The sequence below is a fragment of the Carassius carassius genome, chromosome 2 (genome assembly GCF_963082965.1).
Source record: "Carassius carassius chromosome 2, fCarCar2.1, whole genome shotgun sequence".
Lineage (NCBI taxonomy): Eukaryota > Metazoa > Chordata > Actinopteri > Cypriniformes > Cyprinidae > Carassius > Carassius carassius.
In genome coordinates this window covers 33,626,618-33,644,773 of record NC_081756.1, presented here as the reverse complement: position 1 = coordinate 33,644,773, position 18,156 = coordinate 33,626,618, and positions in this window count along the sequence as shown.

Sequence of the window (18,156 nt, the reverse complement as noted above, 5' to 3'; positions counted from 1 at the left end):
TGGCGGTGGGCGTGGCTGACAGCGCTGTGGGGTCGGTCTGTCGCGGCCAGCTGCAGGACCGGAGCGCTTCGGCAAGAAGTGCTTGAACGCCTGCGATGCTTTCTGGTCCTCGACGAATCTCTCCACAAACTCGCTGACAGATGATCCGAAGAGGCCAGCAGGAGTCAGCGGTGCGTCGAGGAACGCAGCGCGCTCAGACTCCTTCATGTCAGAGAGCGTCAGCCACAAATGCCTCTCAGCCACCGTAGCGGAAGCCATAACCTGTCCCATGGCCTGTGCAGCGGACTTAGTAGCGCGGAGGGATCTGAAGCGCTCCTCAGATCCGCGAGACAGATCGCTTCAGGCCCCATCTCATCCAGCTTGTGGAGGAGATCGCCCTGGAAGATCTGCAGAGTGGCCATGGTGTGCAGCGCAGACGCAGCCTGCCCAGCAGCAGAGAAGATCCGTGCGAGCAGCGTTGACGTCATGCGGCAGGATTTGGATGGCAACGCCGCCTTAGTCCGCCGTCCAGCAGAGGGCGGGCAAAGGTGCGCTGCAATAGCCTGTTCCACCGGCGGAAGTGACAGGTAGCCTCTGTTCTTAGCATCGTCCAGTGTGGAGAATGCTGGCGAAACAGATGAACGAACTCTCGCCGAGAAAGAAGCGTTCCAAGCTTTCGCCACTTCTTCGTGAAGCTCAGGAAGAAAGGGGGCGTGCTTTGAGCTGGGAGAAAAACGACCATCCGGGAGAATGCTACCATCCAGCCGGGAACGAGAAGGGGGCGCTGGAGCAGACCACTCGAGGGCATTCAAGGGCAGGCTCTAAGATGGTTTAGATCCTACCTGTCCGATCGCTACCATTTTGTTTACTTAAATGGGGTGTCATCTCATTTATCATCAGTAAAATATGGAGTGCCACAAGGATCCGTCCTAGGTCCCCTTCTATTTTCAATATACATGTTGCCCCTTGGTAATATTATTAGAAAATACGGAATTAGCTTCCACTGTTATGCTGATGATACTCAGCTATATATCTCAATGAGACCAGATGAAACTTCCCAATTATCTAAGCTAACAGAGTGTGTTAAAAATGTAAAAGATTGGATGACAAATAATTTTCTCCAATTAAAATTCGGATAAGACAGAGATATTAATTATTGGACCAAAAAACACTACACAGAATCTTGTAGATTACAATCTGCAACTAGACGGATGTACTGTTACTTCCTCTACAGTCAGAAATCTGGGTGTTATATTAGACAGCAATTTGTCTTTTGAAAATCATATTTCCAATGTTACAAAAACTGCATTCTTCCATCTTAGAAACATTGCCAAGCTATGAAACATGTTATCTGTTTCTGATGCAGAAAAGATAGTTCATTCATTCATGACCTCTAGACTGGACTATTGTAATGCACTTCTAGGTGGTTGTCCTGCATCTTCAATAAACAAGCTACAGGTAGTCCAAAATGCAGCAGCTAGAGTCCTTACGAGGTCAAGAAAATATGATCATATTACCCCAATTTTACAGTCTCTGCACTGGCTACCTATTAAGTTCCGAATCAGTTACAAATTATCATTACTTACCTATAAGGCCCTAAATGGTCTAGCTTCTGCATACCTAACTAGCCTTCTACCACGCTACAACCCATCACGCACCCTAAGGTCACAAAACGCTGGACTTTTGGTAGTTCCTAGGATAGCAAAGTCCACTAAAGGAGGTAGAGCTTTCTCACATTTGGCTCCCAAACTCTGGAATAGCCTTCCTGATAATGTTCGGGGTTCAGACACACTCTCTCTGTTTAAATATAGATTAAAAACACATCTCTTTCGCCAAGCATACGAAAAATTTATCTTTTAAATTGTGAGTGTAGTTGCATCTAATCAAATGTGCATTTTTATTCTTTAGCTTGGGTTAACCTAATTTTACTTTGTTGGAACATCAGCTATGCTAATGATGTCTCTATTTTGTTTCTATGTTTTGCCACGGGATTTACACAAGCTCCAGTCTGGATCCAGAACACCTGAGAAGAGATGATGCTGACCCTCAGAGGATCCCGATGATCCTAACCTTGAATCAACAAACAGAACTAACAATTATTGCTACATGTGTGACTGCATCATATAATAACTATTAATTAATAATATTGATAGTTCATCGTCTAGCTGACTACGTCTTGTATTATTATTATTTTTTTAAGTTTTTCTAAAATCCTGTCAAACGTGCACAAACTACTAGCTACTACTAAATATTGTAGAAACATAATTTTCTGTAAAGTTGCTTTGTAACGATTTGTATTGTAAAAAGCGTTATACAAATAAACTTGAATTGAATTGAATTGAATTGAGGCTCGCCGCGGCCAACGTGAGCACTCGCATCAGCTCCTTATCGATATCCGCCCGTCTGCTGGGCCTCTGAGCAGAGGGCGCGAGATCCACAGAGCTCGCCCAATCCTCACTGCCCGAAGCAAGCAGAGAGCATGTGTCCTCTTCCTCCGACGCGGCCCTGAGATCCACTTCCTCCGATAACGCTGTGGCAGACAGCGGACGCTGACCATCGGGAAGCGATGCAAGGGAGGCCGGTGAAGCGGAGGGAACCGGCGAGCTCGGCAGAGCTGGAGGCGGTTCCGGAAGGCGCTGCGTGCGGCGCTTTTTACGGCGCTGCGGCGCAGCGGATGATGCAGGCTTCGAGAAGAACACCCGGCGAGTCCTCAGAGTCACCATAGGCATTAACTCGCAATGAGGGCATCCGCCATCAGCGAGCACGAGCGCTGCATGGTCCTCACGCAGAGCGAACTCACACAAGGATATAAGGATATTAAAGGTTATAGGTGCCGGACAGCGCAGCAGGAACGGCAGTAGAAGGCGGCGAGGCCAGCAGCTTCCGAATGGCTCGTCCCGCTGATATGCCTTTCAGACGGCGCTTGCTTCCTCCGTGATCCAGCGATGTGTGAGCTTCGCTGAAGAGATGAAAAATCAGGTGAGTCAGCCTTTGCGAGCTCCTTTTATAGGGTTGGGCCACACCCGTTTCGGCGGGAAGTGGCGTGATGGGCGCGAAGCGTCCTAATTGGTCTGATATTGCATCAGCCTGTGCTCGTTAGGCTGTGCACTTGCTGCACAGCAGCCAATGAGCGAGCGAGCCTACTGCAAATGCGCTTTACAAAAATTCAATATGAAGCATAATTTTTTGCTTCAGTATTTCGTGAAAAGAGACTTTTCCCGTAGCGTCTTAGCTAAGACGCAGTACGAGAGAACTCTCGTAAGAGAACTAATTTATTCAGATGTATAAATGTATAAATTTCTATAATAATAATAAAAATATTCTTTAGTTGTAGAGGAAATATTAATCAAAGATCAAAGCATCTGAAATAAGGACACATACTGTACCTTGCTTCTTTCTCAGGAAAAGGTAACTGCCGCTGTTTGCACTTTTTTATTTTATTTATTTATTAAATTTTTTTTGCTCAATGGGTTGACAACAGGTCTAGCCCTGAGGAAATCTTTTGGTAGCCTCTTGAGTTTGCAGTGAATGCTCACTCCAGCTTCCAGAGACATCATCTAGGCAAGCAGCTGCAATCATTGCTGAGTAAGCTGCATTGTTTCTGAGGCAATGCCACACACACACACGTTTGTTTTTGTGAAAAGTGGGGACATCCCATAGCTGTAATGGTTTTTATACTGTACAAACTGTATATTCTATGGCCCTACACCAACCCTACACCTAACCCTAACCCTCACAGGAAACATTGTGCATTTTTACTTTCTCAAAAAAAGTCATTCTGTATTATTTATAAGCGTTTTGAAAAATGGGGACATGGGTTATGTAATACCTGTGTATACAGAGTTGTGTCCTGATATGTCACAAAAACAAGAGCACACACACACATACACACATATATACAGTATATGTATATACACACATATACATACATTCATGGGGGGATGGTGGACCTGGTAGGTTCCAGAGGTTTTTATGTTCAGTCTATGAGAAGTGGGGGCTGGTTGTTTGTTCCTACGCTTCCTTTTCAATATTGCGGAGACCCTGAGGCTGAACAGCAGCTCAAAAGAACATGCATCAATGCAATCAATACAATCAATGCCTGTGGTACATCTCTGCTTCTAAATAGAACATTCAGGATCTGGTGATCCTATTCACACAGATCCTCAACCTCCACTACTCATAAAATCCTTATCATAAGCATTTCTGCCTACATCAGTTATCCTATATCAGTGAAGTGCAAGTTACTCTAGCCAATCCAGCCACTTTCAAAAATGAGAGGAGACACATATGAGGTTAGAGGGAAACCTTGAGCACTCTACTGGGACACCAAATTTTCTACTGTATACACTTTTCATGATCAAAAGTGAGGTCCAGATGTTACTTATTATGCCATTGCTTACTGCTTGCTGCTCTTGTTTGATTGTGGTCACTCATGGCAATAGACACAGGCACACATGTGAATATTAAGGAGTATATGAGAGGTGAGTTGCCATGTCACTATATCTCAAACCTGAATGAAGTTGTTAACATACATAGCAGCATAAGAATCCTGCCCCGGAAGGCTTTTTGCCAAGAGGCATAGTCATAAACATCTGGATAGTACCTCCGGCTCAGTCAGCTAGGTGCATGTTTATCGGCTTATCTGCTTAATTCAGAATAAGTCTCTGGACAGATGTTTCTTCTCAGTGTTGAGCCAGTGCTGCAAACCTCATCCATCTCAATTAGCCTAATCTGAACACGTGACACAAGCAGTATTGGGTTGAGTATTGAGGTAGGATAAAGCAATCAAAGCCTGCTAAGCTGCTTAAATGTGAAATAGTTACATTTGTAGTAGCAGATAAAGTTTCTGCCCTCATACCGAATGAAACTAATTTATATGCATATTCTTGCCAGTCTGTCACTTATCTTAGTGCCATTCATCATAGCATTAACTAATAAATAGGAGATGTAAAAGTGAGCTACTGTTAGAATTTTAGTATCATTAGTTACACACTTTAAAATGTACAATTAATACATTCCAGGTGTTACGAACAATTGCATATAATTTTCACAATAGTTCTGTTTTTACTGTATTTTGATCAAATAAGTGCAGCCTTAGTGAACATAAGATAAAAAATAATAATAATACAAAAAATACAAATAATATTTTTACCTGAAACTTTTTTACACACTGTGTAGGGAATTATACATATTCCGACACAGGGATAGTTTACTTACCACAATTATATTGATGCACCAAAGCAAAGCCTATGAGAAATAAATCCAAGTTTGTCATTGCAGATAATCACCTGTGAGTGAAGGGGAGCAGGGTAATCATTTTTATGTTAAAGAACAGTGAGCCAAACATTCATCAAATGCTGTCAGGCTGAATAATAATCTCAGCTGTGAGGAGCCGGCATGCACATTTTCCATTAAAAAACATTCAGCCAACAGTAAAGCTTCTTTATTTTTGTGTCTCTATAACTTGATACTTTAAAGGGTCATGAAACCCCCCATTTCTGCACTGGTTAGTTCTCACCACAGTTTTAAAAAATGCTAAAAAAGTGGGCGTGGTGTGCAGCGGACCGGGGGAGGGGGAAGAGGGAAGACAGACAGCACACGCGGCTTTCCTTTCAGACAGTTTCATTTCGCTACCATCAAGTTAGAAACAAATAAATGCACAGCCATTTGCACCCTGCATCGAAAACATATTACATTTACATTCAGTCATTTAGCAGACGCTTTTATTCAAAGTGACTCACAAATGAGACATATATATTACACTGTGGCGTTTATATAAGCCTTTTGACAGGTTGTTTCACAGAGCTATAAAAACGGTTACACTCACCAAGTGAATGAATCGCGTTTGTGCCGAACTCTTATTTTTGCAAAAACATGCAATCTCATGAATAATTGAATAGACACAGATGCTCATCAATGTACTATAGTCCATTGCCACGTCACAAATCGTGACGTCAACACAATGTAGATTTTAAATCCGGAAGATGAAAATAGAGCAAAAAAGCTTTAAATTAACCAACTTTCTCCAACAGTTAAAATTAGCGGATGCTAACATTGTCTTCTATGATGTACAACACAAACACCTCTGCTATAATCTTAGAATAAGTAGTCTGGGGTTTCATGACCCTTTAAATATGAAAGGATAAAGGCTGGGAGTTACCCATGATTTCGTATGATTGCGGCTGTCACTTGGTCTCAAATAATTTCTGAATATTTCATGAATTATGTTAGAAAACATAGATCATGATGACATCTATAACATTGACAGCCGCAGATGAAATAAATCTGTTTAATTTTGTAAACAATTGTTGTCTAAGTTTTCTCACTGCTACTTCAGTAAATTCGCTTTGTTTGTGTGTTTAATCTGTATAAGAAAAAGAGAAACTGCAAGAAGAATAAGTGATGTGTTATATGATGTATTTTTGTATTCTATCTGTTTACTTTTCATTAATTATACAATTAACAAATTGTTCTTTTTCTATTCTATTTGTTTTCTTTTTATTTATTATATTATTTAAAAGCCCTTGCTATGTGTTCTGCTAAACTGAGACTTGTTATAGCACTTGTATATCATCGCTCTTTTGTTGATTTTGATCGCTTCCATTGTCCTCATTTGAAAAGTCGATTTGGATAAAAGCGTCTGCTCAATTACTAAATGTAAATGATGTGAATGAGTTGGTGGTGGGACATGTATTGATGTGTGTGACTCGCTTGTATGCACGTGTGGATCTATTTTACTCTCTTAAAAACTCTAAAAACTAGATATCTTGGATAGTTTTTTCCTCTGTTTCTGGCCTCTAGGCATCCAGTTCAAAGTGCTAAATCTTTACTGAAATAATTTCGGAAATAATACTGTGTTCTCATACTGTATTCTATAGTCCTACTATAGTAGTAGTGTAGTGTAGTGTTAATAGTACAAGTGTAGTGTTATAGTACAAGTAGTGTAGTGTTAATATTTAACCAGTTCCCAATCTTATTCTCTCAAATTGCTAGGGTGTTCAAAGCATTCACAGCTTATATTGACTGATCCATTGAGATATATATATATATATGATAAATTATTTATTATGTCAAAATTTACTGACCAAATATCTGAATTGGTTTGGCACCAATACTGATCTTTTGAAAAGACTGGGTATTAGTCAACTGTGACAGATGCAAAGTCAATACTCAATACATTTGTAACAGAGCCCTCCCCCTGCGAGTGGCTCCTGACGTGAGGAGGCAAACAACACCGGGGTCTACCACGAGGTTGAGGGGCCGGTTTTTCCGGATGTGTCCGATGAAACTCCTCTGTGAGTGTGGGGATGTGGATATCTCCAGCTTTGACCCAAGACCGCTCCTCCAGTCCGTACCCCTCCCAATCTGCCAGATACTGGAGAGTGCCACCCCGGCGCCTGGAGTCAAGCAACTCATGCACTCGATATGCCTCCTCAGCGTCCACCAGAATAGGTGGGGAATTCTGCAGTCTGGCTACCTCCTCTGGCTCTCCTCCCGGACCACCAGCGGGTTTCAGAAGTGATACATGGAATGTTGGAGAGATACGGTAATTAGTGGGCAGATCTAAATGGAACGAAACTGAAGTTATTTGTCTTAGGATTTTGAAGGGACAGAGTTTTTGTGCATGGCAGTCTGAGGCGTAGATTTTTAGTGGATAGCCAGACCCACTGTCCTGGGATGTATGCAGGGCTGGGGCATCGGTGTTGGTTGGCCTGCTGTTCCTGTCTTCTTGCGGCATGTAGTACTGTAAGTGGGTATGAGCTTGGTCCCAGGCCTCCTCACTGTGTTGCAACCAATCTGTGCCTGATGGTAGGTCGGTGGGCTCGCCAGCCCAGGGGAACAATCGTGGTTGGAAACCCAGCATGCATTTAAAGGGGGTTTTCCCCGTGGCTGGTTTCATGAGAGAATTTTGTGCATACCAAAATAAGTACCTGCTCCAGTCCACTTGTTGTCATTGGCAATAGGATCATAGGAACCAAATAATTTCCTGATTCAGGCATTTAGTCTGTCCGTTGGACTGAAGATGGTAGCCAGATGTGAGACTGATGTTCACTTTCAGATGTTTGAAGATGGCAGTCCATACTGTTGAGGTGAACTGAAGACCCCAGTCCAAGACAATATCCTCAGGTAAACCGTGGAAATGAAATACATGATTGCACATTAGTTCAGCTGTTTCAAATGAGGTGGGAAGTTTTGGTAGGGTAATTAAACGGTAGGCTTTGGAAAATCTATCTATAATAGTGAGTATAGTAGTATTACCTTGTGAGTTGGGAAGATCAGTGATGAAGTCAATGGCGATGTGAGACTATGGCCATCGTGGTGTGGGCAGTGGTTGTAACAGCCCTGCTGGTAGTTGTCTGGGGGTTTTAGATGTGTTGCAGATTATGCAGTTTGACAAGAGAAGGCATCAGCCTTGGTATTTTTTGAACCAGGTATATACGGTAAAGTGAACTGAAATCTTGTGAAAAATAACACCCACCTGGCGATCCTTGACATTGAGAAAGTATAGCGCCTACCCTGGTGTTAAAAGCATCAACCTCGACAATGAACGCACGTCCTGGATCCGGATGTCGGAGGATGGGAGCTGAAGTGAACTGAGTCCTTGAACCGAGTGAACCTAGTGCATCGAAGGCCTGTTGTGATTCCGAAGACCAGGCTAATTTGGTGGAGTGACATTTAGTCATGGCGGTCAGAGGGGCGGCGATAGAACTAAAGTCTCTCATGAATAGCCTATAGAAGTTTGCAAATCCTGTATAAGTGCTGTAACTCTTTGACCGTACGAGGAAGCGACCATTCCAGGACTGCCTCTACCTTTTTCTCATCCATCGCTACCCCCTCCTTGCTGATCACATACACCAAGAAAGTGGTGACTGTTTGATGAAACTTGCATTTCTCAGCCTTTGTGTAGAGTTGGTACTGAATTAGGCATTGTAATACAGCTATGACCTGACGAATGTGTTCCTCTAGGGAGTACACAATTACCCCTCTGTTGAGCATTTCCTGAAACATATCATTCATGAAGGATTGAAAGATCGATGGACTGTTAGCTAGGCCAAAGGGCATAACCAAATATTCATAGTGCCCACTAGTGGTTGAGAATGTAGTTTTCCATTCATCACCCTCTCGGATACTAATCAGATTGTAAGCGTTGCACAGATCCAATTTAGTGTAATATTTAGCCTGGCGGAGCTGTTCTAGTGCTGCTGGGACCAATGGCAGGGGATAACGGAACTTGACAGTGATGTCATTTAGGCCGCAGTAATCAATGCATGGCCTCAGTCCTCCATCTTTCTTTTCTTTTCTTTACAAAGAAAAACCCAGCCAAGGCAGGAGATGTTGAGGGTCTAATGAATCCTTTGGCCAGTTCTTCTTCGATGTAAGTTTTCATAGCTTCTGATTCTGGTTGCGATAATGGGAAGATCCTCCCCTTAGGAGGAGTGGCGCCGGCCATTAGATCGATAGCGCAATCAACTGATCGGTGGGCTGGGAGCTGTAATGCTTTCCTCATACTGAAGGCTTCCGCTAAGTCTGCATATTTGGTGGGCAGGCTTAATTTCTTTGTGTTCTGAACAGAGTCAATTTGGATGGTGAGATCAATGAATTCACTCAGGCTTTTCCTGTCATCTTGGCAAGCCAGCTCTGACTGGAGTTCAGAGTTCAATCCCCTTCGGAACAGAAGTTTCAGTGTGTCCTCTACACAAATTGTCTGGGCGGGCGAGAGTTCGATGATAGAGCATATTCAGCCGCCGTACTCCATCCTTGTGTAAGTGTTAACAATTGACCCCCGTACTTTTCCCCTCCACAGGATGTTCAAAGAACTCACGAAAGTGTTGAAGAAAGGTTGTGAAGGTGGGAAATGAGGAGCCATCCGTTCCCCAAACTGCGGTAGCCCAATCCAGCACTCTCCCAGTAAGTAGTGAACACATAAAGGCAATCCCGCTAGAGTCTGTGGGGTATAGCGAGGGTTGTTGATTAATGAACAGTAAACATTGAAACAAGAACCCTTTGCATCTGGCAGGATTTCCGTCAAATTTCTCCTGGAACACTAATTGTTGGCTTACTGGTGAGGTTAGAGGTGACGTGGTGAGATTTGGAGCCGGGGCTTAGGGGGTAGTAGTTGCGGCCGCGGCTGGTGTTAGTTGCAGCCCTTGCAGTGCCTTCACTAACTCATCGGTGAGGGTGGTAAGCAGATTTAGTTGGTGGTGATGCAGGGCGAGCTGCGTCCCCTGTGCAGATAGCTCAGTGGAGAACTGCATAAATGCTGCTGGATCACTTTGTGGCAAAGTCTTCTGTTGTGAAGCATCAGCAGAGGCGGGATCCATTTGCAGCTTTTATTTGGATAGTCAGACAAGATAGAGTCAATCACCAATGGATACAGTGGAGAAGACAAGGCTGAGAAAAAAACAGGGACAGGCACAAGATCAGGGCAGATAGCAAACAATCACAGAAACAGGTCAATTCGAGTCAGGGCAGGCAGAGAACAATCGATAAACATTAAACAGTCCAGGTCAAAACGAGAAGGCAGAATAAATTAATACAAACGCTTAGTAGTGACAGCCGGGGCAAATTAATTATTCGCAGTGAGCTGGAGTGTGGAGTGTGCTGCTTATATGTGTGTTACACTTATTTATTTATAAATTTTTTTTGTCTCTGTGTACTGGAAGCTTATGTCACTAAAACAAATTCCTTGTATGCGCAAGCATACTTGGCAATAAAGCTCTTTCTTATTCTGGTTCTGTACGTACCGAATAGCGGACTGTAAACGTGTCCTGTGTGAAAGCACAATGAGTATGAGTCTGTGCTGCTTCTGCACCACATACGAAATGCACACGGACTGCATACGCACTGCAGACAGATTATGTGTGAAACAGGCGTGCATCTTTTCGAGGTTTCCTATGGGAAGCTTCTTTAAAAAAATAAAAAATAAAATTCCCTGAAGCAAAACCGGCGGCATCTTAGTTGCATCCATATTAGCATAGTAGGCATAAACACAGGTTTAAAGACTCGTTCTCGCCCCCTACAGATTCGGCAAGGTATACATCCGTGCTAAAATATCAAGGTGAAAGTCATCATAGCTCGCCTAGTATAGACCCAGCTTCCAAACCAACTTTAAGAATAGATTAACGGCAATTTTTTTTTTTCAGCGCCCGATAAGAGTCATTAACGCCGATAACGGCCCACCACTAATATATATATATATATATATATATATATATATATATATATACACACACACACACACACACACAGTATAACAGTTTGCTAATCACTAAATTAATGCATTTTGTCTTACCTACTGCAGAACTACTATTAATAATCTACTAGTTAATGTTAACAAATAAATAAATAAGTAACTATTAATGAACAATCATACACAATTATACTGAGTTGTGGTCCTTTCTTATAATGTTATTATTAGTAGTAAAAGTAGTATGACAATGCAATATTTATGAATACAAAAACAATTTCTAGAAGTTTTTACCTGTGGTGAATAATTGTTTTGTGAGTGTGTTCTGTAAGAAATCAGCTTGAGAAAGGAACTCCAACCCCGTTCTAGTGCCTTGCGTTAGTCTTCTTACTTTAGATTTATTTTATTTGTTTATTTTTAGTTTAGATTTTATATGTATGTGTGCCCCCTCAACATACTGTATGTTGCATCACCATTAAGTTAATTCCTTTATGTAAGGCAATGACTGAGGGAAAGTGAACTGGGAACCTATTCATAATTAATAAAGGATTAAAACACATAATTTTGACTTAAATCTTAGAAAGCTATTAAAGTAATCATCAACTTAGTATTTAGATTAAATATCTTTTGAAATAAGATCATTTGTTTTAAGCAAAGGATAAAACAAATCACACAAAAAGGAATTGGCATGTGTAACCTGATGCGTTAGTTGGTGAATTACATCACATACTTGTATGTTGCTTTGCATAAAATAAATTGATTTACAGCACAGTAATGATTTTATAGATTAAATAAAACGTATCAAAACCTGTATTTCGTCTAAGAAATGAACCAGTTTGGAGGAACTGTGACTATTTTCCCCTGAAGAGGATCCAAATAATGCCATGTTCAGCAAGGGGTGCAAGAGCAGCAGAAAAAAACAATGGTCACTAATTAAAAGTACAAATTAAGAATTTGTAAAGAAGAATATTAGAGTAGTTCGATATAAGCCAAGAGGATACTGGGTTTCCTTGCTAAAGTAAGGAAACTTTGCTTCCTTTGAACAAACGCCAACCTCATACATCATCCACCCAGATATGTTTCTGTGTACAACTGTTGGCCAAAGCTAGATTACTGTCACACAAACTGGTGTGTCAACAAAGCTCACGAGGAAGAATATATATCTAAAGAGTCATTTTAATTATCACGGGAGAAAAGGGCACATCCAACACATATCTTCTAGCATAGTACATAACATTACATTACATTAATAGCGGACAAAAAGGAACTGAACAGGCAGGGTTTTTAAACACAAGGAAAGTAATGAGGGGAATGGAAACAGGTGGGGATTAATCAATTAACAAAATGAGGAACGTAACATGACCAAATAGGGATAACACAAAAGGAACAGAAAGTCCATGACTGTGACAGTTCGCCCCCTCCCCGAACAGTGCGTCCTCGCACCGAAAGACATAGTCCAGCAGAGAGAGGGTGGGGGTTCTGGAGACGGGCGTGGGGCAGGCAAGGGGCAGACAATGAGGGAGCATGGAGCATGGAACCAGGGTGGAGTGGATGGAGGGAGGAGCAAGGGAGGAGCCCGGAGCAGGAGGAGCCAGATGGTAATCCAGAGACCAGCCAGGATGATGACCCACAGTAGAGTCGACGGTAGGGAGCGATGAATTGAATTGGCCTATTCTAATTTTACTGGAGTAATATTTTATTGAGGTATATGTACTTTTACTCAATTGCTTGATTTGTGTACTTCATCCACCACTAATAATAAATTGAAAAAAAAAAAAAAAAAACATAAGGGCCATAACCTGATTATTGTAGTGACTAATAGTGTATGACTGTTCATTGTTAGTTACTTCATAGTTTTTTTTTTTACATTAACTAGTAGATAATTAACAGTAGTTCTTCAGAAGGTATGACAAAATCTAGTATTAGTTATTGATTAGCAAACTGTTAATCAATACATCTTGCTTAGTAGTTAACAGTAGTGACTTAAGGGCTAACGAAGAATTACCTATTAGTTCATCAGCAATCCCTTGTTAGTTATGAAGTAAGAAACATTATATTTAATATAATTCATGTAAGGGTCTTGACTGTCACATTTGATTGATTTAATGAGCCCTTGCAGAAATTTCTTTAAAAACAGTCTTGATGAAAATTTGATCAGCTATTCTATTCTATTCTATTCTATTCTATTCTATTCTATTCTATTCTATTCTATTCTATTCTATTCTAATGAATAGACATGGGCAAAATCAAAATAGAGAGTGACACCTGAGTAAGTACCATCTGTAATGTGTGGGAATCACTGCTTTAAAGTAACATAATAATCACTCTCAATTTCAGGGCTTTCTCATAAATTGAGTAAGAAAGAGAGAAGGCCAGGGAGAGAAAGAGAGGTGGGTAGGTCAAGATCTTAGTGTGATAAGCAATGAAGGATGAAAGTCACTCTCCTTCCTTTAAAATGATATGCTATCTTGAAGGAAGAAAAAAAAAATGTCCCACTTGGATGGAAGATAAATGTAGATGTCAGACAGTGATTGATTATTTGTCAATCAAATGTCTAAATCCATCTTATGGTCTGAGCTAATCAATGATTTAAAGAAAATTTACTTCATGAAACATCCTCTTCTTTCCAGTGACTGGAGATAGAAAGATTCAGGATGATCAAAAGAAGACTGGGACCATCCCTCATGAGTCACCTCTTCTCCAGTTTCAGAAAGCTGCATTTCAATGTGACAACTGACCCTTCGAAAAAGAATGAAAAACATAAAATAAAATACTTTGCAAATATTTTTTTTTTTTTTTTTTAGTTTTGTAAGCATGACCATGTATGGCATTCACATTTAGAATTGTGCAGCCAGTCAAAATCATTGAATGTTTGCTTAAATTATATGAGTACTTATGAGATGTTTCATAATAAGATATTTCATAAAACTTCATAAAAGCATTTTTTTTTTTTTCGGGATTCAACAAGGACAGTGCCATACATTTTGCCATATATAAATGCCATATTTAAAAAACGTGAGTGTACAATGTGAGAAGGACACCTCCAATAGAAAGGCACATCATGAGGAGTATTGATGATATATGAGACTGTCAGTCTCCATTGCCTCTCTCTCTCACACACACACACACACACACACACACACACACTGTGACACATCTATGACACAGAGGTTTAGGGACCTTCGGTTTTTCGTCACCCACATTCCTTCAGTTTCAACCTGAACAGGCTAGCAGCAGGGCTGTCTATGCTTCTGGGTCCATACTTAGTATTTGATCAGTCAGGTTGTCATATGTGTACAAACACATGCTCACCCTGTCAGTCGAAACTAATATGATCATCAACAATACAAGTTACTCACACCAAATAAACCTGCCCACACATGCAAGCACACATGTTAGAGTACAGACAAGTTTGCATGTTGCATTCCAATTATCTGACAGTTAGAAACTCTGACATGTTTACATGCAATCCGAATGCCATCAGTGCTTATTCATTACCACAATATTACACAACATCAGCATACCTTTATATGAGTCATACCTTGTATGTTCAGGTCATGTAAATGTGGTGTCTGTAGGCAGCCGTATGCAACAAGCTGTTCGGGCCGCTATCCAGTGTGTTGTGATTGGCCGAATGCCTAAAGAGTGTGACAGAAATTTTACCCCTCATGCCATACTGTGATGCGTGTCCCGGTTAGAACACTTTTGCGACAAGACAATAACAATAAAACCTATTACAAATGAGCCATATGTTGCATTCAGTGGGAACATAACTACGGATTATGATGTCTCATACTGTCTTTTTACACTTTACGTTGCATCGCGCCACATAAACATAAAACCATATCTGCATTTGTGATCGGAGAAATGACAAACAACAAGTGCTATTCTACAGTGCTAAAAACCCGCGTTTGAATTATCAGTGGCAAATCCTTTAAATATGTAAATTTACTTACAGTCTGTGAGTCATAGCAGCCGACAGATCAGGAAACGGTCCTCCATAAAATGTGCTGCACACATCTGAATATTTGGGTTGAACTGTTCTGGAATAGTGTTGTAAATACAGTTTAACCACTGATTTTTGCTAATCCCTACACTATTATTGGCACCCTTGGTAAATATGAGCAAAGGCGACTGTCAAAATAAATATGCATTGTTTATTCTTTTGATCTTTCTTTAAAAAAACTTAACAAAGTTCTAACCTATCATTGAAGTAAAACAACTGAAAGTGTGTGGAAAATCTCATTGTGAAATAAATGTTTTCTCTAGTTCATGTTGGCCACAATTATTGGCACCTTTTATTGCATCCTTTTCCCAAGATAACATCTATAGGAGTTTACTCCTATAATGACTGAAGAGTTTAAAGAGTACCTGATAAGAGATAAGAGACCATTCCTTCATCCAGTATCTCTCCAGATCCTTCAGATTCACAGCTCCATGTTGGTGCTTCTTCTCTTCAGTTTACCCCACTCATTTTCTATAAGGTTCAGGTCAGAGGACTGGGACGGCCATGGCAGAAGCTTAATTTTGTGCACAGTGACCCATTTTGGTGTTGATTTTAATATTTGTTTTTGTTTTTGATTTGTAACATCTTTAGTTCATTTGAACCCCTTAATTATTGCCCTGTTGGTGAAAATGGGGATTTTCAATGCGTTATCTCTTTTCTGGCAGCCACTTTCTTTTTTGTGAAGTCCAACAATCTTGTTCTGCACATCAGAACTATATTTAAAAAATATCTAAATTTGTCTTAATTTGTCTGACTGTCTTACAGGTTTGCGACGACATGAGGCTGAGTAATAATTAATGACAGATTTTTCATTTTTGGGTGTACTTTCCCTTTAAACTGAAATAACTGGTGAAGAAAGAGACCCAAAGTAAAGGAGTGTCTATTATTTTACTTTTCCCCCCTCAGTAATGGACATTATACTGGTCTGATAAAAGTGGTGGAAGCAGGGAGTGTCACGGTTCATGAATCGGCTGTCTCACACTGAGGTTTCTGTGTGAGTGTAATTGTGTGGGTGTGGTTACTCGTTGTGTTGATTAGTGTCGTTGACCAGCTGTCGTTGATTTCACCTCCATATATATATCAGTAAATTCCCTCTCTCATTGTCAGATCGTTGTGGTTGTTCCCTGGTGTGCGTCCTGTTCTTGTGTCTCGTCAAGCCCAGTTCTCAGTTGGATTTCGTCAGTTCTTCATGTCGTTTGGACTTCGTCAGTTCCTCGTGTCATCTGGATGTTCCACGGTTCCTGGGTTTCTCTTCACGCTCTTCACCGCACCACCACCGGATCGCCATCTCGTCCCTGCTTCACCACCACCACCTGATTGTTTGTCCCCGGCCTGTGTCTTCACTCTGACTCTCATTATTATTATTAAACTTGTTAACTTGCATCTTGCATCCTCTCATTATTCATCACAGAACGATCTGACCAAACATGGATGCAGCAAGCACTTCTCAGCTCAAGGATTTCATCACTCACAGTATCTCACGTATGGAGCAACAGGAAGTAAATATCTCAGGCACAGGTCGAGCGGTACAAGCACTCGTGAAGCAGGTGTCCGAGCTCACCCAACAGGTACAGCTTCTACGGACTCCAACTGCGCTCCCCACGCGGCCCGTTCCCCCACCACCAGCGCCGGCAGCAGCGGAAAGACCAGAGCCACGCCTACCCACACCAGAGGGATATTCCGGTGAGCCTGAATTTTGTAGAGCATTCCTCACGAGATGTTCCATGCATTTTGCTTTACAACCACGTACTTTTCAGAGCGAACAGACAAAGGTAGCGTTTGTACTCACCCTGCTGTCAGGAAGAGCAGCACTTTGGGGAACGGCGGTGTGGGAGAACGGACACAACTGCTGCACCTCGTTCCAGGCACTCTCCGAAGAAATGAGGAGAGTTTTGATCGGGCAGTGGTGGGTAAGGAGGCGGCCAGATTACTCGCCGAACTGCGACAGGGAGAAGGCTCGGATTTTTCCATTCGGTTCCGCACCCTGGCCGCAGAGTGCCATTGGAACGAGGTAGCGCAGTGGGATATGTTCCTGCATGGGCTGGCTGACCGCGTTTATAAGGAGATTTATGCCATGGATTTACCAGAGACACTGAACGGACTGATAGAACTCGCCTTGAGAGTGGACGCGCGTCTTAATCGCGTAACCCTGCTGACGCACCCCAGCCATCCACAGCCCAGCTCAGAGAACCACCAGGCCGATTGTGCGAGCGCGGTCAGCCCCACATTCTATCATGAGCCTATGCAGGTGGGAAGAGCTCGGCTTTCCCGGGAGGAGAGAGAGAGGCGGAGATCCCAGGGACTTTGCCTATACTGTGGCCGGGCAGGCCACTTCATCCACTCCTGTCCGGTAAAAGAGCAGGCCCGGTAGTAAGTATGAGGCTACTATCGGGTGGAATCTCCGCCGAGAAGCCCTCATCACCATCATCGACCCTCCTCCCGGTAAGACTGAGATGGCAGACGTCGACGCACTGCACCAATGCACTACTGGATTCGGGAGCGGAGGGTAATTTAATGGATTTTAGATTGGCTGTTCAACTGCAGATCCCCATCACTCCCCTCTCGCACCAGATCACCGTCAACGCACTCAATGGACAAGAACTTCCCCGGATCACTCATTCCACCGAAAGTATCACCCTCATCACTTCTGGCAATCACACTGAAACCCTCTCATTTCTCCTCATGGACTCACCACTTGCACCAGTGGTTTTGGGACACCCGTGGCTCTTTAAACACAACCCCCGGGTCGCAATTTCACAACACAATTTCCACATGGAGTAACCACTGTCATGAGTCTTGTTTAGTGTCTGCTTGTCCCTCTGTGTCAGGTTCTGTGTTTTAGAGTAAGGCAGCAGATTTGTCTAACGTGCCCGCGGAGACCCTCGACCTGAAGGAAGTGTTCATTAAGTCCCGTGCTGCTTCTCTCCCTCTGCATCGTTCCTATGACTGTGCGATAGATCTACTGCCAGGTAAGACTCCACCT